Source organism: Bubalus bubalis, chromosome 12 (assembly GCF_019923935.1).
Source record: "Bubalus bubalis isolate 160015118507 breed Murrah chromosome 12, NDDB_SH_1, whole genome shotgun sequence".
Taxonomy (NCBI): domain Eukaryota; kingdom Metazoa; phylum Chordata; class Mammalia; order Artiodactyla; family Bovidae; genus Bubalus; species Bubalus bubalis.
The window spans coordinates 35217692-35244382 of NC_059168.1; the positions used below are offsets into that span (position 1 = coordinate 35217692).

The window sequence follows — 26691 nt, forward strand, 5'->3', positions numbered from 1 at the left end:
TTCTCTTAAACTCAGAGATTACCAGCAATGGCTGTAAATCACAGTCAATTGCTAATAATTGCCTTTAGTTTGTTTTCTAATCATGGTATCATCCCCAGAACCATTTTCAGAAATGAGATTTACAATTTGGAATACCTAAGAGATTTATGGGCTTTGATTCTGCTAGAGCTACAGAGGGAAAAAGGCTTTATTTTTTGCCTGAAGAGGCTATCAGTGTTTATTGTTGTATATACAGCTTTGCTCCAGTCATTTTCAAACTTTAAAAAAGTAAAATTGTCTTTGAACCCTACCCTCATATTAATTACTGCCATTTTCCATATATTTACAAATTCTATTTTAGCTACTTACAGGAATCTTTATCATTAATCCTTCTACAAATCTAAGTAAATAATAACCCATTGGAACAGTACTGTAAAAACAACTTCATAATGTATTACAATGAAAAAAAATCAATAAACAGGCTCTAAACAAGGTCGACTATGAAAGAGACAGAAAGAAGAGAGAAATCACCTCATTGCTCAGTCATTTTGAACTCAGCTGGATGTCAAGTCAATGGCCAGCAAGGAATGTGGCAAGTGCACAGAAAGCTTGATCAAATAAATTCATACAAAGATTTCCCCTTTCATTCAACAACAAAGCCACCAAATGAGAATTTAACTGATTATATTTATTGCTAAAAATTAATCTATTTGCAATTCATTTACAAAGACTGGATAATAAGATAACTTCACATATTTGAGAGAGATTTCTCCAGCTTTCAGATGCTCATGGTCTACTCTGAAAATAATTAAAACAACTCTTAAAATGCTGAAGTGTCTTTGAAGTTCCATAACGTTGTAAACATTGTGCCTAATAATAAAATGACCATATCTAGGAAAAAGAAAGATTCTTTTAAAGAGAGAAACTGATATAAACATACAAGATTATGTACATGACAGTTACCAGGTATAAAGACAGAGAAAAAGGTATATATAAGAAACTGCAGTCTGTCTGCCTTTCGGTTCATCTTTTAACTATAGATTGCCAGTTAAATTTCACTCTAAGAATAGGGAGAACATATACACAAGCACACACACAAACACACACACACACACACACGCAAACCCACACACACAACTAAATGTCCACAAATTGCAGATGAGGCTCTATTTAAAGTGATGCAATATCCTTATTTGAATAATTTTCAAAAAATTAAGGTTAATGTCTCCTTCACAAATTAATATTTATATGATTTTATGTACATACCTTATTTCTTTTGTCCCTTGGCCAGAATAACTCCCTTCTCCAGGGGATCTTCCCAATCTAGGGGTCAAACTTGTGTCTCTTATCTCCTGTATTGGCAGGCGGGTTCTTTACCACTAGTGCTACCTAGGAAACCCAATAACAACTCACAGTGGCCAAATATTCAGTAACATACCCTAGGTCGGGCTTCCCTGGTAGTTCAGCTGGTAAAGAATCCTCCTGCAATACAGGAGACCATGATTCAATTCCTGGGTTGGGAAAATCCCCTGGAGGAGAGCATGGCAACACACACCAGTATTCTTTTCTGGAGAATCCCCATGGACAGAGGAGCCTGGCAGGATAAAGAGTCATGGGGTCCCAAAGAGTTGGACATGACTGAGCGACTAAGCACAAACACATATTAACTGCCATCCCTTCCCTGTGTTCTTTCCCACAGTCAAGAATTTTTTAGTATCCTTCCCCAGTAAACTACTTGAGCATAAATCCTTATTTCAGGGTCTGATTTTGGAGACTCCAGATTAAGACATGTAATGAGAACAGTTCATATTCTGAAATCATGTTAACATTTTCTGATTCTCTAGGTGTTCAGAAATTGCATTTGTTTCTAGTTATCATTGTACTCAATTTTTTAACTGCAAAAATAATACATGTATATTTTTAAGGTAAAAATAATAAAAAGATAATCTCATTTCCATTTTTATTTCTGCTTCAAATATATATAATCTAATGAATTTCTTTCTCTTTTTTTCCAGTTTCATTAAGCTATTATTCACACATAAAACATAAAGTATACAATGTGATGATCTGATACACCCATATACATTGGGGGGTTACCATAGCAAGGTTGTTAAAACATCCATTACCTCACATAGTTACCATTTTTATATGTGTGGTAAGTTACTATAGTCACCATGCTGTACATCAGATCCCCAAAAATAATTCATCTTATAGCTGGAAGCTTATACTCTTTGACCAACATCTCTGCCTTTCCCCAACCCAGAGCCCATGACAACTAGAATTCGAATCTCTATTTCTAATGTGCAGCTCTTTTAGATTCCACATTAAAGTAAAAACATACAGTATTTGTCACCTCTGAAATGCTTCTTAGTATAATGCCTTCAAGGTCCATTCGTGTTGTCACAAAAGGCAAGATTTCCTTCTTTCATATGGCCAAATTATATAAAGGAATATAATTGTATTATTATACACACACATATATATATATATTCCTATATAAATGTAAAGGAATATAAATTTTAAATATATACACATGTATGTGTGTGTATATATTTAAATTTTTGTTTATTCTTAAACAATCTAAAGACACTGAATTTATTTCATTGCCTTGACTATTGTGAATAATGTGCAATGAACATGGGGGTATAGTTAACTATTAAGATAGTAATTTCATTTCCTTCAGAAATATACCCAGAAGTTGGGCTGTTGAATCACACAGTGATTTCATTTTTCATTTTTTTGAGGAACCTCTGTACTGTTTTCTGTACTGGCTGTTCCAATTTACAATCCCACCAACACCGTACAATGCCTCCCTTTACTCCACATCCTTACCAACATTCATAATTTCTTCTCTTTTTGATAATAATCATTCTAAGAATTGTGAGGTGTACCTCATTGGGATTTTGATTTGCATTTCCCTGATGATTAAATCTTTTCATATACCAGTTGTCCATCTATATGCCATTTTTGGGAAAAAGCCTACTCAAGTAATTTTCCCATTTTTAAAATTGGATTGTTTACTTCTGTTATTGAGTTGTATGGACTCCTTCTATATTTTGGATATCACATGCATGCTAAGTCACTTCAGTTGTGTTCAACCCTTTGCAACCCTATGGACCTTAGCCCACGTCCTCTGTCCATGGGATTCTCCAGGCAAGAAAACTGGAGTGAGTTGCTGTGCCCTTCTCCAGGGGATCTTCCCAACCCAGGGATCAAACTTGGGTCTCTTAGTCTCCTTCACTGGTGTGTAGGTTCTTTACCACTAGTACCACCTGGGAAGCCCATTTTGGATATTAACCCCTTATCAAAAGATGGTTTGCAAATATTTTATCCCATTGTATAGGTCACCTTTGCATTTGGTGATTGTCTATTTTGCTGTGAAGAAGCTTTTTGTTTGATGTAGTCCCACTTGTTTATATTTGCTTTCTTGCTTGTACTTCTGGTGTCAAATAAAATAAACGTTGTTACTAAGACCAATATCAAAGAACTTTTAACCTGCTTTCTTCTATTAACTTTATATTTTGGGTTCTTATATTTATGTTTTTAATACATTTTGGTTTAATATCTGTGAGTGGTGTAAGATAGAGGTCCAATTTCATTCTTTTGCATGTAGCTATCCAGTTTTCCTAATGTCATTAAATAGATTATGGTTTCCTCATTGAATATCTTGGTTCCCTTATAAAATACCTGTTGACCACATATATGTGGGTTTATTTTGGGGCTCTTGATTCTATTCTGTTGGTCTATGTGTTTGTTTTTATATCAGTAATGTAAAGATTTGCTTATTCTAGCTCTGTAGTATAGTTTGAAATCATGAAGTGTGATGCCTCCAGCTTTTTTATTCTTTCTCAAGATTGCTTTGGCTATTCAGGGTTGTTGTTGTTTTTTTACAACAAATTTTAGGTGTGTTTTCAAATTGTATTAAAAAAAGCCATTGGAATTTTTTATCAGGATTGGATTGAATATAGATTCAATATAGATGGCTTTGGGTAGTTTTAACATTTCAACAATACTGTATTAATTCTTTCAATCCATCTGCATGGAATATCTTTCCATTTATTTGGAAAGTATCTTCCTAAATACCTTTCATGAAGTCTTTCAGTGTACAAGTCTTTTACCTCTTTCAGTTCAGTTCAGTTCGGTCGCTCAGTCGTGTCTGACCCTTTGCGACCCCATGAACTGCAGCACTCCAGGCCTCCCTGTCCATCACCAACTCCCAGAGTTCACCCAAACCCATGTCCATTGAGTCGGTGATGCCATCCAGCCATCTCATCCTCTGTTATCCCCTTCTCCTCCTGCCCGCAATCCCTCCCAGCATCAGGGTCTTTTCCAATGAGTCAACTCTTCTCATGAGGTGGCCAAAGTACTGGAGTTTCAGCTTTAGCATCATTCCTTCCAAAGAAATCCCAGGGCTGATCTTCAGAATGGACTGGTTGGATCTCCTTGCAGTCCAAGAGACTCTCAAGAGTCTTCTCCAATACCACAGTTCAAAAGCATCAATTCTTCGGTGCTCATCTAACATTTTGGGGTGAAGTCTTTAGGACTTTCCATATACAAAATCATGTCATCTGCAAACGAACACAATTGTAACTTTTTTTTCCAATTCAGATACATTTTATTTCTTTTTGCTGCTTAACTGCTCTGGCTAGGGCTTACAGCACTATGTTGATTAGCAATGGTGAGAGTGGGCACACATGTCTTGTTCCCAATTTTAGCAGCAAAGTTTTTAGTCTTTTACCATTGAGTATATGTTAGCTGTGAGTTTGGCCTTGATTACATTGAGATATGTTCCTTCTATATCCAATTTGTTGTTTTTATCATGAAAAGATGCTGAATTTTGTCAAATGCTTTTCTTGCATCTGTTGAAGTGACCATATCATTTTTTTCATTCATTCTATTAATGTGGAGCAGCACATTACTGAGTTGCATATGTTGAAGCAAACTTGCATCCCAGGAAAAAAATCTAACTTGGATGTATTATCCTTTTAAATGCTTTTTTGACTTTGGCTTGCTAATTACTTGTTGAAAATTTTTACGTCTATATTTATCAAGGATATTGGACCATATAGTTTTGTTTCCTTGTACTGTCCTTTTCCAGCTTTGAAATGGGTAATGCTGGTCTCATAAAATGAGTTTAGAAATGTTCTCCAAATTTTTGGAAGGTTTTGAGAAGGATTGCTGTTAATACTTTCTATTTTAAAACATTTGGTAGAATTCACTGTGAAACCATCTGGTCCTGGGCTTTTCTTTGTTGGGAGGATTTTGAATACTGAATCAGCAAGTGCTGGAGTAGGCAAGACCTCTGAGCATATGAAGGAACTTGCAGGAAGCCATCTAGGGCCACAAGAGTAGGCCTGGTGCCAAGTGAGCCACCTCTGGGGTCTCAGGTGAAGCAGGCTGCTGACCTCAGTCCTCTTCCGTAGGGAGAAGGTATCTCTGTACTAGGCTACCTAGGCTTAGGGAGGGGTGGGAGGGACATGAGAAACTACCTTTCCTACCCTCCTCAGTACATCTTTTCTTATTTCTATGCTTCACCCATAATATTCTGTATTCCCTCACCTGGAATCTTTGGCTCTTCTGAAGGTAATTTCTTACATGGATAGTTGTTCAAATTGATGTTACCAGGGAGGGGATAGTCACTAGGAATTCCTTTGCCACCATCTGTTCTTTTTCTTTTCTTAATTCTAACTTACTTCTTTCAATTCCTTCATTAATGTGTAGAAATCACAGTCTCACAATGAATTTCAATTCACAGTTGGTTCATTTTTTTCACTGTTATGGGGTTATAGCAGTTCTTCCTCTGTGAATTATCAGTTTATATACCTAATCTATTATCTACTGAATTTAAAAAAATTTTATACTATTCTTTAGGGATTCTTCTTTTTATATCATTGGGTTAGAAAAATATGACTTATGTGGTATTTGTTGTGATCAAAAGAGTATAATGTTGAAAAAAAGAGTACAAATAGAGAGTCCATAAAAAAATACATGCATGTTATATGTGTATGTATAGATATAAATGCATAGGAGAAATTAATGTATGATTAAACTGATATTTCTATTCCAAGAGGAAATATGACTTATTTAACATGTCACTGGTATAACAAATAGTCTCTAAGAAAATTAATTCAAACCCTTGCCTCACCTCATAGAAATGAATATCAGAATAAGCAAAAAGTGAGAAAAGAAATAAGCAAAAAATCAATTCTCTAGCTCAGATCTAATCTCTGAAAAATAATGACACATAAACTCTCTCACAGTAAAGCTGAGACACAAAGAATATGAAAGTTCTTGTCAGAATAAGAGTATAAAGTCACCATAAATGCAAACAGAAATATTATAAGGTTTCAGCCAATGAGTTGTTCCACTTTAGGGAGATTTTTGCAGCTAGAACGCACTATTGAGTGGTGAGGTATAGGGCACTGAGAACTGGAAATGCTTTTCTCAAAAGAGAAGAGCTTACAACAAAGGAAAGAAAAAGTTGCTATACTTCTGTGCTCATAATGCAGATCATTTGCATAAATGGAATCTGAGTGCAAAGTTTCTCCAGCAGATTGTAAGATATAAGTAAAGCAGAGGAAATTTGCTTTCTTCTCATGAAATCAAAAAGAAATTATTCATCTCCATGAATGCAAATGAAAGCTTTCCAAATGGTGTGGTCATAACACGGTAATTAAATGCCTGAGTGCCAGCCAGATTCCTTCATTTTTCTAAATTATAATAATTACAATTGACCATTACTGATAATTACAGTGATCAGAGTGTCAAATTCCAATTTTTCATTCTCTTTTCTGTATTTAATGTGTAACTTCCTTCCAGGAAAATCCATCAAGTATTCTTTCTCCTTACTCGAATCCTTTATACTCTTTTACCTCACACCCACAGAAATCAGCTCTCTCTTCACCCTTTCCTCTCTGTCTACTCACCTCCTAATCATAGTTTCTTTTTTTTCTTTTTTTGAATTTCCTCCAGGGGCTAATCAGGAGGTGTCTAGCTATACAAGCATTATGTCAAGGTAAAATTAAAAGATTAAATATGTAAATTATTGTTTCAAAAAGGATTCTGTGTATTCTGAATGCCTAAATCACTTTTTACCCACTTATTATCCCTGTAATTAAAATGGAAGCTAGTAATCAAAGGTCCTAACCAATTCCTTGAGGAAAGCATACAAGTTAAAAAGAAAAGGATTACCTAATCCTTCCAACTTTAAATTAATTGTCTGTTTCTCAGGCCTTATAAATGTATCACTTTCTTAACTGTTATAAATGGTTTCTGTTGTGGGACTTTAAAACAATTTCCTACAAATCATATTTTAAATATTTCTTTCCTTTTGAATTAAATAATTCCATTCTCCAGGTGTCTTCTTGGAAAACATAAATGACTCTGAGTAAGTCAAACTGCCCTTAATCACCCATGGCACAAGTTTATCAACTTGCATCTTTTCAGAGTATTCACTCAGATCAAGTGTTAGGGAATTCTGCAGGCCATATTGGCAATATGAATCAAAATGTCAAAGCACAGAAATTTTGGTCTTTCAGTAATATCTATAAAAAATATATAAATAAATGTATGTTTATTGTAATGGCAACCCACTCCAAGATTCTTGCCTAGAAAATCCCATGGACAGAGGAGCCTGGTGGGCTATACTCTACAGGGCAGCAAAGAGTTGGACATGACTAAGCAACTTCACTTCACTTCATTGTATTGTAATTTGTTTCAGTAAAAAAATTATAAACTTACGTGCCCATCAACAGATAACTAACCATTTAAATTATGGTACAAATACACCATGGAGAAATGTTTACATATCATAAAGTTATTATACATACATGGACACAACACACTTACTAACAAGAGAGGTTGTCCAAAGCATATGGTTCCATCTATGTATAATATAATGCATGTATGTAAGTGTGTGAACAGAGAGCAAGGACAGAAAGAATTATTACCAATGTTAGCAGGTCTTTTATCTGAGTGGCAGGACCTTAGATAACTTTGATCTTTTATAACTTTTATACAGTTTTATATATTGATAAAAGTGCAACAAGGATTAGAACCATGCTATAAAGGATCCTCTAAGTATCTCCAAATGGATTTTATTTAATAGATTCTATTTAATTTTGTTTATTTATTTGCTTCTATCCATTGTTTATAAACATGTATTATTGAGCTTCTATACTGGTTGAATTATGTCCCTATAAAAATTCACAATATTCATAGTGGCAGAAACAAAAGCCTATTAAATTTGTGTTCTCTACCTAAAACATTCCAACATATTTATCAGTGATATCAGGACATATTTAACTGGTACATTTATTCACAGATTTGAATTATGCATACTTTGCCTCTTACTTAAACATTACTGCCCTTATCAGACCCAATTCTCTGGAGAAAAAATGGAAGAGACCTTGTGTTAGAACTGGAAAGTTACTCCCTTTAGATATACAGAAGTTGCAGCCCTCCAGGAGCAGACATTCTGAGGAAATTTATTACTTACTAAAGATCCTTGCAATAAGCTGATGACACAAAGTAGACAGCTTCCTCACAAAACGATCAGAACAAGATTCTCCTATATCCCACAGTCCTTTACCCACACTAGCCTATTATTCTTGCCTTCATACTTTTCCTCATTGTTTTAAGATCCGACCCTTCCAATTTAGCCTACTGTGGTTTTTCCTAAGTCTAGGCTTCACTAGAGAGACTCATTTCTCTACACCCATGTTTTTTATCTGGGTGATCTAGCCTTGAGTCTCCAACCCCCAAAGGGACATTTGGCAAGTCTGGAGCCCATTATTGGTTGCCATGATTGGGGAAAGATGGCTGCACTGGCATCGATTAATTAGGGCGAGACCAAAAACACTGTTAAATATCCTACAAAGTGCAGAACAGCCTCTCCACCATAAACACACACAACAAAGAATTATCTGACTCAAAATATCAATAATACTGAGGTTGAGAAGCCCATCTCTTGACAGAAGCAGTTTTGGCTGAATGAGAAAGAAAATAGAGGTCTGAAAACAGAGAGGTTCCCATACTCCTAGGAAATGACTGATTGTCCCACAGCTATGTTAACAAGTAGCCACCAGAACTGGTTTTAAACCCACTGATCAATCACTAAAAATCTGTCTCTGTGAATACACTTTTACAATCCAAACAATCAGTGACAGCTTTTTGGTTTTGGATGTCAGACAATCAGGAATGAATTCTTTCCAGTGAATACAGTACTGAAGGCCAACCAATCAACAGTTATCACACATACATAGATGTGAGCAAACCATTTGCACCTCTGTCCCTAAATCCCATGCTACTCAAAACTATGTATAAAATTAGCAGGTTTCTTTCACTGGGTGGATTGTGCCTGACCAACACAATTCTGCCTGACTCTAGTAAGCTATAAATTTATCTTTGTCTTAAATTTCAAATAGTGACAAACCCAAATTGTCAAAGGATATTGAGAACACCCCTCAATATCTGAGATAGAAAGGTAAATTAATGATTTTTTTAATAATAAAAGAGAGCTATGCTGATCAAGAACAATAGACTGCTGATTTTATTTAGTGATTTGGTCAACAGAGTTCTTCCAATAGGGGGTTGTAACTCTAACACAGACAAACCAAGAACAGACAAGAAATAAAGGCCATTAAGACTGGTGAACAGTATGTGCTTACAAATAATGTCTTGGGTTCCCAAACCAAGCAGAGGCTAGGAAAGAGCTGTATGATCAACAATCTGATGATGTTAATGCTGGAATGCAGACTAAGCAAAGGAAATCTCTTTCACAAACTGACCAAAATGGGAGAGCTCACATGAAAGATGTTTAGGTCACCCAGGGCTAAGTCTGACCAATTAACTTTTCATGAATTTGTCACCAGCCTAACAAACCATTAGCCTTCAGACACGTCTTGCATTAGCACAGACTTTTTTGACTTATTTTTCCACTTACTACCTAAGAAAGATACTCTTATACATTATAAAACCCAGGAAACATAAAATATATATAAAACAAGATTGTACATATACACAGATAACAGCAAAAGTAAATTAAGCAGCAGGAAAATAAATAGGTTAATGGTTAAACAATAACAACAACAAAAACATACCAAATGGCATACTTTCAAACCTAAAGGTCTAATGACCTTATATAAAATACTCAGCCTAAGTGTTTACCATGTAAAGTAATGCATTTGTCTAAAACTTAGAAAAGGACTGGGCTAAATTATGGAAAGACCATGGTCTAATAACTTTATGCAAAGTTTCATTTGTTTACAAATTTCAAGGATAACAAAGTAAATTAGTATTAAAAGCTCAGTGAAGCTGATCAGAACTCAGACAGCTGTTGAGACTAACTCAACCCAAAATACAGAGTTTGAGTCACAGGGTCCAATGAGAACACCTGGTGCTCTGAGCATTCTCTGTAATCCTGCCAGTCTTCAAAACAATCTCAGTAGAATCTTGTTGATCCTGGTGCACTTCTGACAAAACAGTGCCTATCAATACTTAAGGAAGAGATGTTGCTCTATCTGTTCCTATAGCAGGAAAATGAAATATTTCACTTTAAGAGCCTTGGCCCTTAACCTAGTGTTTCTAAGAAATGGATTTTCTTCTTTCTGGCCACTTTGCTATAGTTACTCAAAGACCACATCATGGAGCTATGCAGATTTCAAAGCACATTTCTTGGGAAGTATTTCATAGCTTAATTCATGCATTTATTAAAAAATTTTATTATGTGGTAATTATCTACCAGACAGTTTTGGACATTGGATAGTCATCAATATTTGTTCATCTATGGGTCACCATTTGTCTGTGATTGAATGATGTACTTAGAAAGTTCTAAAATTAATTCTTCGTATCATTAATTTGTTGTCAGCTAAGCCTCTAAAAATAAGTATGCAAGCTTTTTCTCTTTTATTCATATAATAATAGAAAAGCCTGGCATTCTGATTTTTTGAAGAAATATATGTGCTAAGAAAAAAGGTCATTTGATATTCTTCAAAATGTTTGCTATAAAAATGACCCAATGGAGTAGAGGATAAAAAAACTAACACCTTAATAAGGTCATTTTTCTAGTCCTATATTTATAGAGTACTCTATACTCTGGGAAGTAATTTCATTTCTAAAATAAAATTTTCTTCCATAATGGCACTAGCTATTCAAGTTATTTAAGCCAGTTATTTAAGCCAAACATTTAGATGGTCATCCTTGATTTCCTGATTCACTTCCAGTCCAGCAGTTAGTCTGTCCTACCTGACTGCTCTACCCCCAAAATGTAAATCTGTCCCCTCATTTCCACTGCAATAGCTACTTCCCTAATCCTTATCCAGATTATTGTCATAACCAACCACATCCTCTCAGTTATTCTACTCCTGCATTTCTATAATCCAATTCCCAAAAAGCAGTCAAAAAGATAACTTTAAAATGTTCACCAAATCATATAATACTGCAGTCGAATATCCTCCAGTGACCGCCCATCATGTTTAGAACACAATTCAAACTTCTTTCAACTCCTACAGCTCAACTCCAGAAAAATAAATGACCCAATCAAAAAATGGGCCAAAGAACTAAATAGACATTTCTCCAAAGAAGACATACAGATGGCTAACAAACACATGAAAAGATGCTCAACATCACTCATTATCAGAGAAATGCAAATCAAAACCACTATGAGGTACCATTTCACACCAGTCAGAATGGCTGCGATCCAAAAGTCTACAAGCAATAAATGCTGGAGAGGGTGTGGAGAAAAGGGAACCCTCTTACACTGTTGGTGGGAATGCAAACTAGTACAGCCACTATGGAGAACAGTGTGGAGATTCCTTAAAAAACTGGAAATAGAACTGCCTTATGATCCAGCGGTCCCACTCCTGGGCATACACACTGAGGAAACCAGAAGGGAAAGAGACACGTGTACCCCAATGTTCATCGCAGCACTGTTTATAATAGCCAGGACATGGAAGCAACCTAGATGTCCATCAGCAGATGAATGGATAAGAAAGCTGTGGTACATATACACTATGGAGTATTACTCAGCCATGAAAAAGAATACATTTGAATCAGTCCTAATGAGGTGGATGAAACTGGAGCCTATTATACAGAGTGAAGTAAGCCAGAAAGAAAAACACCAATACAGTATACTAATGCATACATATGGAATTTAGAAAGATGGTAACAATAACCCTGTGTACGAGACAGCAAAAGAGACACTGATGTATAGAACAGTCTTATGGACTCTGTGGGAGAGGGAGAGGGTGGGAAGATTTGGGAGAATGGCATTGAAACATGTAAAATATCATGTATGAAATGAGTTGCCAGTCCAGGTTCGATGCACGATACTGGATGCTTGGGGCTGGTGCACTGGGACGACCCAGAGGGATGGTGTGGGGAGGGAGGAGGGAGGAGGGTTCAGGATGGGGAACACATGTATACCTGTGGCGGATTCATTTTGATATTTGGCAAAACTAATACAATTTTGTAAAGTTTAAAAATAAAATAAAATAAAAAAAAAAGCCTATCATGTTCCTAATTTGCTGACATAATTTTCTATTTTTCTCTTCATTCAAAATAACACTGCTTGATTGGCTTTCTTTCTCTTCCTGCTGCTGCTGCTAAGTCACTTCAGTCGTGTCCGACTCTGTGCCACCCCAGAGACGGCAGCCCACCAGGCTCCCCTGTCCCTGGGATTCTCCAGGCAAGAACACTGGAGTGGGTTACCATTTCCTTCTCCAGTGCATGAAAGTGAAAAGTAAAAGTGAAGTCGCTCAGTCGTGTCCTACTCTTAGCAACTCCATGGACTGCAGCCTACCAGGCTCCTCCACACAAGGGATTTTCCAGGCAAAAGTACTGGAGTGGGGTGCCATTGCCTTCTCTGCTAGAAAATATCAAATACTTACTTTTCTCATGGTTTTTGCACCTACCATTTCACCTGCTGAACTTGGTTATTCCACTACTTAGATGGAACCCACAGTGTGTCAAGTCTTACAACAACCATCACCTAACTCAGGGAGGCCATTCCTAACTATCCATAGTCCTTTCACATTGTTCAGCATCATATGCCACATATATACTCCTTGTAGCCCACTTGCCAAAATATGACAGGACCTTCTCCAAGAGTTTATTTATTTTGCTCCTTTTTTGCCTTTCTCACCCATTGGAACACAAGTCCTAAAAATGTTTGTCTGTCTTGTTCATTTACATAACCTCAGTAACAACAACTAAGCCTGGAAGATAGTAAGTGCTCAATAAACATGCAGAATGCATACAATTATGATTCATTGACTCATGAAATCATGGATGTGAATAGGACAGGTTCGAGGGAGTCAAGAAAATACCTTAAGTGTCTGAACTGAGGAGACACAAAGAAATAATGTCTGGATCCCCATTTCTGTCCCTTATTACAGTTCTTTCTTGGCCCTCTCAAAAATGATGTTTAGGTTTGGCTCAACATAAATTGTTTAAAATTTTCTCTTTAAGAGTCAAGAATTTCTAGATCATTATTTTCCAGTTGTGAAAGAGATTGGTAAGTGCCCTGTAAGTGCATGTTTTTCAAGATATCTGGTGAAATTCTGAGCTAAAGTAATTTTCAGTGGTAGTTTAATTCAAGAAGCATTTGAAGACCAGTGTGTTCTTTAAGTCCTGGAATTTTAGAGACAGAGAACACCTAGATCTTGAACACTCTTAGAATTTGATTCCACTCAGTAGTTTATCTCCCCTGATATACTGTTATCTTTCCATTTTTGCATCAATGAAAACAACTTATCTCTTATTGCAATTATACCACTAACCTATACAATATTTATATATAATTTTCTTCCCATTCTATCTTCACCAAATGTACTTTGATCTTTAACTTATGTAGAGATATGTGATATGTGGAGAGCAGCACAGCAGTAAAGAGACTGAACTTGAAATTAGACAACCATAGGTTCAAATTCTGACTCTACCATTCACTAGCTGTGTGAACTTGAAAAAATTTCATAACCTCTTTGAGCCTCTTTTCTCATCAATAATATTTATAATATCTCATTGTACTGTTATGAGAAATCAGTTTATAAACAATGTTCAGTGTAGTGCCTAACACACAGTGGAAACAACATTGATATAATTTACCTTCTAAATCTTCTCTTGTCTACCCTTGATGGTAAGTCACCATAAATGTTTTGGGAATATTGGAAGGGTATAGAGATATAAATTTTAAAAATAAAAATATAAATTTTAAAAATAAATAGCATTTTTTTCCAAACTTGTTTTCTCTCTCTCCATCTCCTTTCCCTGTCTACATACTTTTTTTTTTTTTCCCTGAACGATTTAAGAGAAATTTCAGGCATCTTACCCATTGAGTATAAATGTAGAAAAATAATATACAAATCCTAGTACCTCTAAACGGCAAAGGCAATGGCATCCCACTCCAGTACTCTTGCCTGGAAAATCCCATGGATGGAGGAGCCTGGTAGGCTGCAGTCCATGGGGTTGCTAAGAGTCGGACATGACTGAGCGACTTCACTTTCACTTTTCACTTTCATGCATTGGAGAAGGAAATGGCAAGTCACTCCAGTGTTCTTGCCTGGAGAATCCCAGGGACGGGGGAGCCTGGTGGGCTGCCGTCTATGGGGTCGCGCAGAGTTGGACATGACTGAAGCAACTTAGCAGCAACAGCAGCAGCAGCACCTTAAAATGCTAGGTGTTGTAAATAAATTGAGAGAGGTCATTAACCAAAGAGATTGCGGATTGAAAGTGCACTTTTTTTCAATGCTTAAGAAAGGTTTAGAAGAACTACCACAGTTAGAAAGAGAGATCAGGTGGGTCAGGCATAACACTCACCAGAGAAGCCAGCCCTTTCCTTTGTGGCTCAGCTCTAAGAGAAGGATTCAGAACACAGGGCCAGGTCTTTAACTTTCTATTTTGAAAGAGTTTCAAACTCACAGAAAAGTTACTAAATAGTTCACATAGCATCCTTGTACTGTAGCCTTTACCATTACTTTTAGCATTTTTTTCCAAACTTGTTTTCTCTCTCTCCTTCTATCTCCTTTCCCTGTCTACGTACTTTTTCTTTTTTTTTTTTTTTTTTGTGAACCATTTGAGAGAAGTTTCAGGCATCTTACCCATTCCCATCTAAACACTTTGGTGTAAATTTCCTAACAACAGGACTTTTCTTACACAATCACAATGTACTTATCAAAATCAGAAAATGCACACTGATACAATATCGTATGTAGTCTGTAGATATTATTCCAAGTTCACTAGCTGTCCCAATAGTATCCTTTATAAGCAAAAGATAATCCTGGACTACTCAATTCTCATCTTTTAAGTCTTCTTTAATCTATAAAAGTTCCTCCTCCTCTCTTTATCTTTCATGTTACTGGTACTTTCAAAGAATAGAGGACAGTTATTTTTTGAAGAATGCCCCTCAATTTGGGCTTGTCTCATGGCTCCTCACAATTGAAATGATGAGCCGTGCTTTCTATGTATTCTACTCAAAGGCCATTGTCTTCTCCGAGTCTCCTAGATCTATTTGAAACCACATTAGTCTCTTCTTTCTCTGTACTCCTATTGCACTTAGGGTCAATACCATAACATTAGACCTAAATCTTTTCTAAGTGAAATAAATTTATCTGAGAAGAGGAGGTGTCTTCTGTAACTATCATCACATAGCCCTCTATCCATATAGGAAAAGAATAGCCAATTAGACTTCATGTCAGAAAAAAATATGAAATCTATGTTTCAGAAGCTTCATTTACCTAGTGAAAAATGAATGACAGTCTCTGTATCACTCCAATGGATCCTCTGAAGCCTCTATTAATATTAATTTCTAAGCTCATCAATGGAAGAAGACAAACAGACTATTTAAATTCATCTTATGCTAGTCATGATTGGCTTAGAAGATTTCAAGGAGACAATGACCCTAAAGTTGGACTGGAATTTATGACAGAAAAAAGGAGAAAATGAATTTATGAATTAAATTGGATATCCATAGAGCTAGGAGAAGAAATTGGTAATTTACTCAAGTTTTCTTTCATTTGCTTAAAGAAACACATTTGTTGTTAAGTTCTAGTCTAGTGTGATAGTGAAGGACAGGGAAGCCTAAAATGCTGTAGTCCATGGGGTCACAAAGAGTTGGATGCGACTGAGTGACTGAACAATAACATGGCTTCTGAAGTGTTACCATGTAGAAACCTGCTTTCCATGATGCCTTTCCATTAGGGAGCAATTAGGACCAGCTGTTCTCCATTCACAGCAGTTTGAGGCCCATGGGAATCCTCGTATATTAAGAGTTTAGAGATTTGTTGACTTTAACGTGCCCAACTTTTGCAATGAGAGTTGAAAACAAGGCTATTATAAGGATCCCTTTGTGCACGAAAAGCTTAGAGAATAGAGAAAATACATAGAATCTATAACATCTTTACAAACAAAAGAGTTGCATTTTTTAAAAAATATATGAAGAAACTGGAAAACAGCAGAGTCCCAGCTGAGGCAATCATTGCACTTTATGGATACTCAGTCTAAAGCATTTAAATTTAACAATTAAAAAGACACTGGGGAAGAAGGTAATGTTCCATTTTGGTACTTTAAACCTGTTGTTTATGTTTCACTGAGTAAGTTCTCAAAATTTTCAACTGTTCCTGCTTAAAACCAGAGGTGCAAATAATGAGAGCTGCAACAGACTATGAATCAAGACAAACACTCAAATTGCTTTAAAGAAACAGAAATCTCAAAAGATCAGTGGACTGAGATTGAAAAAAGTCATTTAAGCAGTGAGTCCCATGAAACACAAGAAAATTTATGAGAAAATACAGTGATTCCAAAATGGAAATTCAGGAATGCTATTCTTTAAATGATTAATTCAAAATAAGAGCAAAGTAATGTCTACTTCTATTTCTTTGGATTACATTCTTTTCATTAGCCCCACCTAATCCAGAAGCATATTATAAATATTTTCTTATATATAGATTATTGAACCCAGGCACAGAATATTTTTAATCATAATAATAAATTTATGAAGGAAGCAAAATGGAAATGAAATCCAATTTCTTCAGTAAGACAATGCTTTCTTTTCCAACATATCCAGTATGTCATTAATACCACATAGTATCTGTTAGGCACACGGCCTCAAGGCAGACAATACGTAAATAAGTTAAACTGACATGATATCCATTTACTAGAAAAAACTATAAAAGAAAATAAGCAAGTATGTCAAACTCTACTTTCTATTTATATTCAGTCCTGGTCTGCTTCCATATTCTCTGCCTACCATATGTAGCTATCAAACTAAATGAAAGAAAGTATTGGGAAAAAATGTAATAAAATCTTTATAGCACAGATAACACTGGCTTAGTGTGTTAACTTTGGCTGTATATACTAATATTGGATAAATACAGAAAAGATATTAGCTTAAGCATCTTAATTCCTTTGACCAGTGAGGAGTGAGTTACAAAAGTCATTCTTGTAAATAATATGTAAGAACTTGCACAGGCCATGGACTGTAACTGACGCTGGGGATATGGCCATGAACCAGATGGTTAAAGCCCTCACTTATCACTTATCTCAAATATAATGATAAAGCTAAAAGAAAAATAGACCAGGATAACATGAGAGGAAGCAGTCATGCAAAAGAATAGGAAGTGTTTGGATCAACAGGAAAAGAGTTTTTGAAGAGGTGACATTTAAGCTAAAATCTGATTGATAAGAGGCTCCAGCCATGAAGTGATCTGAGAGCAAAGTGTACTTGGTAAAAATAACAGTAGGTTTAAAGGCATGGCTAGATGGAGGAAAAGAAAGAAGAGTTATATAGCTTAATGCAATAAACCCAGACCCCTAAATTCACTGGCACATGCCTCCTGGAGTACAACATGGATATAGGACTGAAACTTGAAACTTGGCCCAGGAAATCTTACTTGATATCCATGATCTTTTTTTGTAAAACCCTGCCTACTTCTAGACAGTTCATGGGCTGTCTCTGAATCTTGACTCTTAAAATAGTGTCTTTGTAAAAAGTCTGCAGAGATGAATATCAACACTTGGCATGCCATCTGCATAGAGCTAATTATATACACTTTGTTATTTGTCACTATAAGATATTTCAGAATGAAATGTGTGAACCATCTGCCAACAACTTTATTCACATTTCTTGGATCATCAACAAGAAACCTTTTACTTCTTTTCTCCCTGGGGAACAAAAATTGTAATATGCACAAGGTGAGTAGATGGGAAAAGATTCTAAAAATGGCTTTGGCATGTACCAGAAAAATAGGAGGTATTTTCAGTAGAATGTCCTAGAATCATACGTATTCATTACTCTACCATATGTCCTTGATACAGAGTTATACAAACTAAACCTAACCCCCCAAGTGTCAGACAGACACCAGTGCTTTTGGCATTATTTACATGATTGTCGGGTAAGGAATAACAAAGAATCCATGAGCTTAAAATAAATTGCAGTTTGTCATTTGATTATGTAAATATGTGGTTGCATGATCTCCAAACTCTCCAAATCACATTTTATGCACAAAGGCAAAACCAGCTTTTGTGTTGTGAAAAGCAGGTGCACAATTATTCCTACAAAGAAAAAGAGTCATTTGCAATGATTTTGTGGGGGGAGATGATTGAGCAATTACTGACGTACATGCTAATTTTGTTTTACCCTCTGACCATCTTCTGTTTGTAAAATGGTTGGGCTTCTCTCTCTCTTTGATAAGTGAATGAAGCTGCAGAAACAGAGATAAGGAAGTTGGACAATTCATGCCATTGCCAGTGGACATCAACCTGGCACCATTTGTTCAAGCATTTCTCACTGAGTACTTGTCATGGCCCAGCATTTAATAAAATACTCAGGCAAGGTTTAATACCTAACTGACAATGAGTTTTCCAAATACCCCTACAGAAAGCCAGGGACTCAGTATTTCTGCAATATGCATAATTTTTAATTCTATTTTCTAACAGTCCATTTGGAAAGACACTGAGAGGTGAATGCAGAAAATTAAAACAGGCTATGCTTTGATTTAGAAATTCAACACACCACCTTGCTACCCAAGATTCCCTCAAAGTCAAAAGGTTTGTGTATTCACTATGATATAAAATTAGAACTTGGATGATTCTAGAAGGCAAAAGAGTGACAGAAATACTTTTCTTCACCACTTAAGCTGCTTTCACTACTTGAGCTCTGAAATTTTCTAGGATTAGAACTATAATTAATACTATAAACAGTCAAATTTCTTTTTCTGAAATTAAAATTTTATAAAGTTGGCTTAAGTGTATACATCTAAAAATTTTATAAATAAACACATCTACACATGTATACATACACAGGCACACTAATCTTTAACTATATACTTATATCTATATTTTAAGGAGTCGATGAAAAATCTCTAATTGTAGAAAACTATTTTACATAATTCAAAATCATTGAAGTATCAATTACCTTGAAAAATTATCCTATTGAAACTACTTGGGAAATATTCGAATGTACATAATTTTACTCAAATATTTGACAGGGCTTCTGGTAAACCATTAGAATAGAAACAGTTGGTATAAACGAGCATAGACAAGTATTAGACTATTATAAAATCCTGGATAAGATGGAAAAATATAACTGGATACTAATTAATTCTAGATTATATTAAAATAAGTAAATGTCTTGATCTAAAGGTATAGCCACATGAATCAATATCACTTGGAAAAAGAGGCCGACAGCATATACAATTGTAATCCATCCTTGACCATTCTGCGTATCAAGTCCATGAATGCTTTGGATGAGGAAAGGTAATATGCTCATTATTTGATTATTAAGAGAAACAGAGAAAAGGCCAACACACACACACACACACACACAAACAAAACACACACAAAAAAACAAACACACACACACACACACACATGCACACAAAAAAGTGAATTAAGGTTAAAAACGATAGGATGAAACAATAGGCAAAATTTTTCAAAAAAGAAAATTAATATAGTAAAATGTATTCTGGTTTTTATTAAAAGTTGTTGTTTAGCCACCAAGCCGTGTCCAGCTCTTTTGCAACCCAATGTACTGTAGCCTGCCGGACTCCTCTGTCCTTGGGATTTCCCAGGCAAGAATATTAAAGTTGGTTACCATTTCCTTTTCCAAGGGATCTTTCTGATCCAGGGATCAAACTGCATCTTCTGCATTGGCAGGTGGTTCTTTATCACTAAGCCAACAGAGAAGTCCAGTCTGGATTATATTAAAAGTACATTTAATCAAAGTTGTGCAAACATAAGCATGGGATAGGCTGGAATGTCTGGTATGCCATTTACTCACTGTATACACAGGAACAAGTGGCCTAAGCTGTTTGTGTTTCAGTTTCTCCATCTGTAAAACAGATTTAATAAACACAGTATAATCTTTTATGAATGTTGTAGGGTTCAATGAGTCTAAAGTTTATTCAGACACAGAATCAGGTGGTAATGAATGCTAAATAGTATTGTGTTTGTAAAAAGAAAAAAGGAGAAGAAGAGGGGGTGTTTCAGCTGGCATCTCAATGAGAATCAAAAGTGTTAGGAGACTGCTGACATACTTAATACCCTGCCCAGGGCTTCATTAAAAGAAGTACAATATTAAGACTCAGAAGCCTATGGGAATGTATTCTTGTGCCAACCCAGCCCCTGGTCATCCTCTGCCTTTCTGGAACATCTGCCTTCTGCTGTTTCTTTGTTTCTCTACAAGCATCTTTGCATATCTTTCTGTCCCTATCTCCCTCTCTATTTTCTTCCTATGCCACCTTCTTTCTGTCATTTCAGAGGAAACCTCAACATTCTTGAGTTCATCTAAGGGAGAGCCAAGACTAGCTGGTAAGGTTGGAAGTGGGGTGCTAGAATGGCACCTTAGTGAAAGGAGAGTACTGGGATCAGGGAGGAGAAGGCATGCTGAGAAGCAAAGTGAGCTGTTTTCAAGTCTAAGGTCACACAGTTTAAGCCAGGGTTTTGTGGCTCAGTAGGGAACAACAAGAAGGAATGGAGACATTACAGAAACGAAACTACTTGGATTAAACAGTAAACAATTTTTTACCTAAAACTGTCTAGAATTTAAAACAGTCTCCTCAAAAAAGGAACCCTGTACAATGTTGGTGGGAGGGTAAAGTGGTGTAGCCATTATGGAAAGCAGTATAGAAGTTTCCTGAAAATTAAAAATAGAGCTATCATATGATCTAGCGATCACACTTCTGGATATATATCTGACGAAAATGAAATCACTATCTTGAAAAGATATCTGTATTCCATCATGTTTACTAAAGCATTCACAATAGCTAAGAAATAAAAGGGCTTCCATTGTGGTTTAGCTGGTAAAGAATCTGCCTGTAATGTGGAAAAGATGAAAAAAATACCTAAGTGTCCATCAATAGATAAATGGATAAAGCAAGAAATTCTGTGATATGTGACAATATGGATGAACCTTGAGGGCATTATGCTAAATGAAATAAGACAAACAGAGAAAGACAAATGCCATACAAGCTCATTTAAATGTGGGATCTAAAAGAAGTCAAATTCATAGAAACAAAGAGTAGTGACTGTCAGAGGCTAGGGGGGTGGGAGAGATGTGGAGATGTTGGTCAAAAGGTGAGAACTTTATTTATTAGAGAGATCTATTTCTGAGGATCCAATGAACCACATAGTGACTGCTGTTGTTGCTGCTGCTGCTAAGTCGCTTCAGTCGTGTCCGACTCTGTGCGACCCCACAGACGGCAGCCCACCAGGCTCCCCCGTCCCTGGGATTCTCCAGGCAAGAACACTGGAGTGGGTTGCCATTTCTTTCTCCAATGCATGAAAGTGAAAAGTGAAAGTCAAGTCGCTCAGTCGTGTCCGACTCTTAGTGACCCCATGGACTGTAGCCCACCAGGCTCCTCCATCCATGGGATTTTCCAGGCAAGAGTACTGGAGTGGGGTGCCATTGCCTTCTCCAGTGACTGTTGTTAAAACTATATTAAATGCTTTAAATTTGTTAGAAGACTAAATCTTAAAGTGTTCTTACCAAAAAAAGTTCATTATGTGAGGAAATGAATGCATTAATTAATCTTATGGTGGTAATCATTCTGCAATATATATGTATTAAATCATCACAATGTATACCTTAAATTTACCCAATGTAATATATCAAAAACAACTCAATAAACTGAGAAAAAATTAGTCTCCTCATGAAGCAGTGAATTTTCTCTCTCCAAAAGTTCAGAAAGGGGCCCGATAGCCTATGATTCCATGACAGCTGGACTTGGATATCCTGGAAAAGACCTGTCAGTTTAACCATTGTTACAGACAAAACAGATGACTGCATTTGCTGTACTGTGGAGATGCTCCAGGAAAACAAGTAACAAAAAAGCAGCATTTTGACCCCAGAAACGGAACAAATTTGGATTGCTCCATTGTATCAAGATATTAAAAACTCTTGTCAAAGTGAAAAATATTATCTGGGAGTGATGTTTTTAATCACTGTCATTTTATAGTGAATTTATTTCCCAACTGCGCAAAGTAACATGTATATAAACTAAAATGGAATTCATTTTTGTATACATAGGTAGGCAACTGATGAGAAGATACAAAAAATAAAATCTGATTATGTGCTTTCTTTTATGTTCTTCCATTCAAGAAGGCTGTAGTTATGTATGTGATAAATGAAAGACATATTTCTATAAAAAAATATGAGCCACAGAGGCATTAATAATTATGCAACCACACAGATATGAGAAAAACATGTATGATTAAGATATTGCCATTTTCAATATATTTAATGTTACTATTTTGCTAAGCATGTCAAAAAAGAAAAGGGAAGAAAACACTTGGGCTGCCTACCTATAACCTCAGTGCCATTGCCAATGCTATTTAAGGATAATATATATGTAAAAAGGGGGCATATACACTCAGCATTCCAAATATAATTACTTCTGAAACAGATTTCAAAAGAAACACTCTTGATAAATTTGCATAGAGATATAATCACCTTTAAATTTTACTACCAACTTGCTAATGAGGATATAAAGATTGCTCATTTTATATGATACCTTAGGAAACAGGATTATTTTTTAACAACATAACATTCATCATAGAACCTTCTAGTTGATGCACTTAAAAGTGCATTTTTCTCACTTGCCACTTAGAAAACTGAGAAGATGAACATTCCAGGAGAGAAAGACCCTTGAGAGCAGTGACACAGCTCTCGGATGCCCCCAAATCCTCTCCCTGTTCCTCTCAAATATCAAGCTACTAGAGAAAGAGTTTCTCAGGAGGAATTGTGAGAAATTAACTTTGAGGCAATGTCTTTGGAGAAGGGAACAGACAAAGGATGAGCAAGGGGATCACGGTAATGCAGAAGAGAAGTAAGAGATGGATTTTGAAGAGGTATCCAACAGGTAAGAGAAAGAGACAGAGACTCCAAAGATGGTTTCAATAGAAAAGAAAGGTCAAATGTCTACTCACGAAATCTGTTACATTTTTCTGTGCCCAGTGTAAAGGTTATGAGGAATATCTTGAATAGGCCTCAGGAATTAGATATTTTTATTCTGTTCCTGAAGCCCATGGTTTCATTTCTGTTCAGAACAAAAACCACAACTTTTCAAAGGTAATTAATGAAGAAGCCTTTAAGGCCTTAGAATTTCATATTATTGCCACAATCCTGATCCTGCCTCCTCCACACATGATGATCCTGGAATATATCTTTTATTTCTTTGATCCCAAAGGTCACTTCTGCAAATTCAAACATCAAAGTAAAGGAGAAACTAGTGGATTCTTTTTCTTATTGTAGCAATTATTTCAAACAAGCTCTACTTTGCCAATTTTTCCTCCCACAATAAGACAGAACAGGACATACTAAATCTTCTCCTGTGAAAGAAAATCCATTCCTACCATGTGGCAGATTGTTAGATTATAAGAGCAAATGATCAAAGCATACTGGAAATCAAGAGACATGAATGTGGCCCCATTCACCACCAAAACATGTGATTGGGGGCAAGTTATTTCCCCTCTCTTGGCCTCTGTTCTGTCCACTGAAAAATAAAAATTCTTAATTCTGTGCTTGCTAATGTTCTTTGTACTTATAAAATTACAGAATTCTGTAGGTAACTCTGTAACAAGCTAATGAAATAATGGTTTTTGAAAAGTAGTCTTCTTATTCAATTATTTGACTTAGCACTTTATATATGTGCATATTTAATGGAATTAATATATATTTAAAGCCAGCATATATTATAATCTTAACATTCTCCTGATGGTTTTTAATGCACTTAATTTTACTTTGCCTTCATAAGAACACTTAAAGCTTAACTGCTCTGCTAAAGAGAAAGATACTACAATCTAGTGAAAGAATCATATACACTCAAACACACATACACACACGCACACTGCAGACCTATTATTTCTCACCATCAGAATAAATTATTGCCACACAAAGGGAGGGAGAGAGCTGATGTCAACTTAATCAGACAATAATGAAATATATAAGTAGGTACGCAGTACCATCAGAAAAATAGACTGCCAAATTATGAAAAGTTCTTAGCAATTAAAAATATAGTAAAAAGTATTGGCTGTTTCTAAGAATGAAGACTAAGCTTTGGCTTATTCATGAAAAAATGTAGGAAAAAGTAAGTGATTCCTTCAAATAAGTGCAGTTTTTTCCACAAATGATCATAATGTGGGAAGTGTAAAAATGATCTCATGGCAATAATCTGTGGGGAAATTCCAGTAAAATTCTGGTATCAAATTTTTTTAAATTATGTTCTAGGCTTTTAATTATGGAAATTATAAGCTAACTTATTGACTTGATGTCCATGAAAAATCTGGAGATATCACTAAACATGAAAGTCTATTCACTCTTAGAAAAGACTATAGTGATCTGTATGAACCACCAGAGTAAGGCCTATATAAATTAAATTTGTTTCTTTTAGTGGGAGATGCATTAAGATTTTCAAGTTATCTTATATTACACATAATTTACTTCAGTATCACCTTGGTTCCAATGAGTTTAACATTTTCATCAATGGCCTGAATGAACACTGTTGTTTGTGGTCAAACATGATAACTATCATAACAGATAAATGAATAAAAGGTAGGTATAGTATCAAAAAAATCTAAACACATAAAATTGAACATGCATAAATGTAAGCTTTGTAGTTAGCTCCAAAACAACTGCACATATACACAGTCAGAGGAGCATTCCTTGAAAGCGGTTTTTTGAAAATTACAGTCAAGAGCAGTTTGAACTGTAGGTTGTTACATATCTACTTGAATATTATATATATCTATATATAATATATAGATATATAGATATTATAGATATCTATATATAGATATTATAGATACATATTATATATCATATCTATATATAGATATTATAGATATAATATATAGATATATAGATATCTATATAATATATATATCAATATATCCACTTGATAATATACATCTAGATGAATATTACTTAAAGGAAATCAGAGAGAATGAGGTCCTCCTTAATAAAATTAAATGAAATACAATACAGTCATCCCTCAGAATCTTCGGGGGATTGGGTCCAGGACCCCAACAGATACCAATATCTACAGATTCTCAAGTACCTCATACAAAATGTCACAGTGGGGTTGATACTCTGTATCTATGGGCACTGATTTTCCACTTGACTTTGGTTAAATCCACAGATGTGGAAACCATGGATACAGAAGACCAACTGAAATAGTCCTCAAAGTAAAATGAACAGTGAAGATCTATTAAGTATTCAGAGTCCCAGGAAATGTGTTAAGCAGTTTATACACATAATCTCATTTAATTTTCATGTCAATTTCATGAGATAGGGACAGTCCATCTCCATTTAACAACCTAGAAAATAGGCTTAGAGAGGTTAAGTAATATGTCTAATGTCACATAGCTAGTAAGTCATGACTTAAAACCACTCTTGATATTCCAATACTCACATTCTTATCACTACAGTAAATAACCTCCCTAGTGTGGAGGGTACACAGTTAGAAACCCTGATCTAAGTTTTATATGACTTATATACAATAGCTGATAGATCAGAATATAATTTTCTTTACGGTTAATGAAAGTGAAAGTGTGGGTTGCTCAGTCATGTCCAGCTATTTGCAATCCCATGGACTGTAGCCCACCAGGCTCTTCTGTCCATGGGATTCTCCAGGCAAATATACTGGAGTGGGTTGCCATTTCCTTCTCCAGGGGATCTTCCTAACCCAGGGATCAAACCCAGGTCTCCTACATTGCAGGCAGATTCTTTACCATTTGAGCTAATATGGCCTCAATATCATCACCTAGAAATGGCTTAAATAAAAACTTCCCAATGTTATCATAAAAAATTCATTATCAATTAAATTCAAATGAAAATATTTCTTGGCTCTTACATTTAAAATTAAATGTAATTATATTAAAATGATAGTAAAATGATACTATCACTTGACCAATAAATTACATTCTAGAACATCTAAATATTGTACATAGGAAATCACACCATCATTTTATTAGGAGAATCAGCAACTGAAATCACCTACCCTAGCCAGGCTGGATAGAAACGACTTGCATGAGTCATCTTACAGCAGGAGGTCCTGCCTGATAAGGAATGAGGAACAAATATGCTACCACCAACCAGAAGAATTAGGAAAAGGTAAATATGAGAGAGGAGACCCATTGCATATCTCCTGCTGGAATCCATCTTGGCTGAACGATGAATTCACCCCCAGGAAGGATCTGGAATTAGAATGATTGTCCAGAGAC

The 26691-nt window shown here is 35.7% G+C and overlaps 1 long non-coding RNA gene across 5 annotated transcripts in view; it reads right to left on the reverse strand.

The window, feature by feature from the left end:
• Positions 1-26691, reverse strand: part of LOC112578050 — a 503599-nt gene that overhangs the window by 78437 nt on the left and 398471 nt on the right. The window contains exon 6 of one of the 5 annotated variants that reach the window (XR_006543321.1): positions 20182-20302. The exons of the other annotated variants lie outside the window; for them this stretch is intronic. This is a non-coding gene — a long non-coding RNA (uncharacterized LOC112578050). Of the gene's footprint in view, positions 1-20181; positions 20303-26691 lie in introns of those variants that run through there. 5 annotated transcript variants of the gene reach the window in all.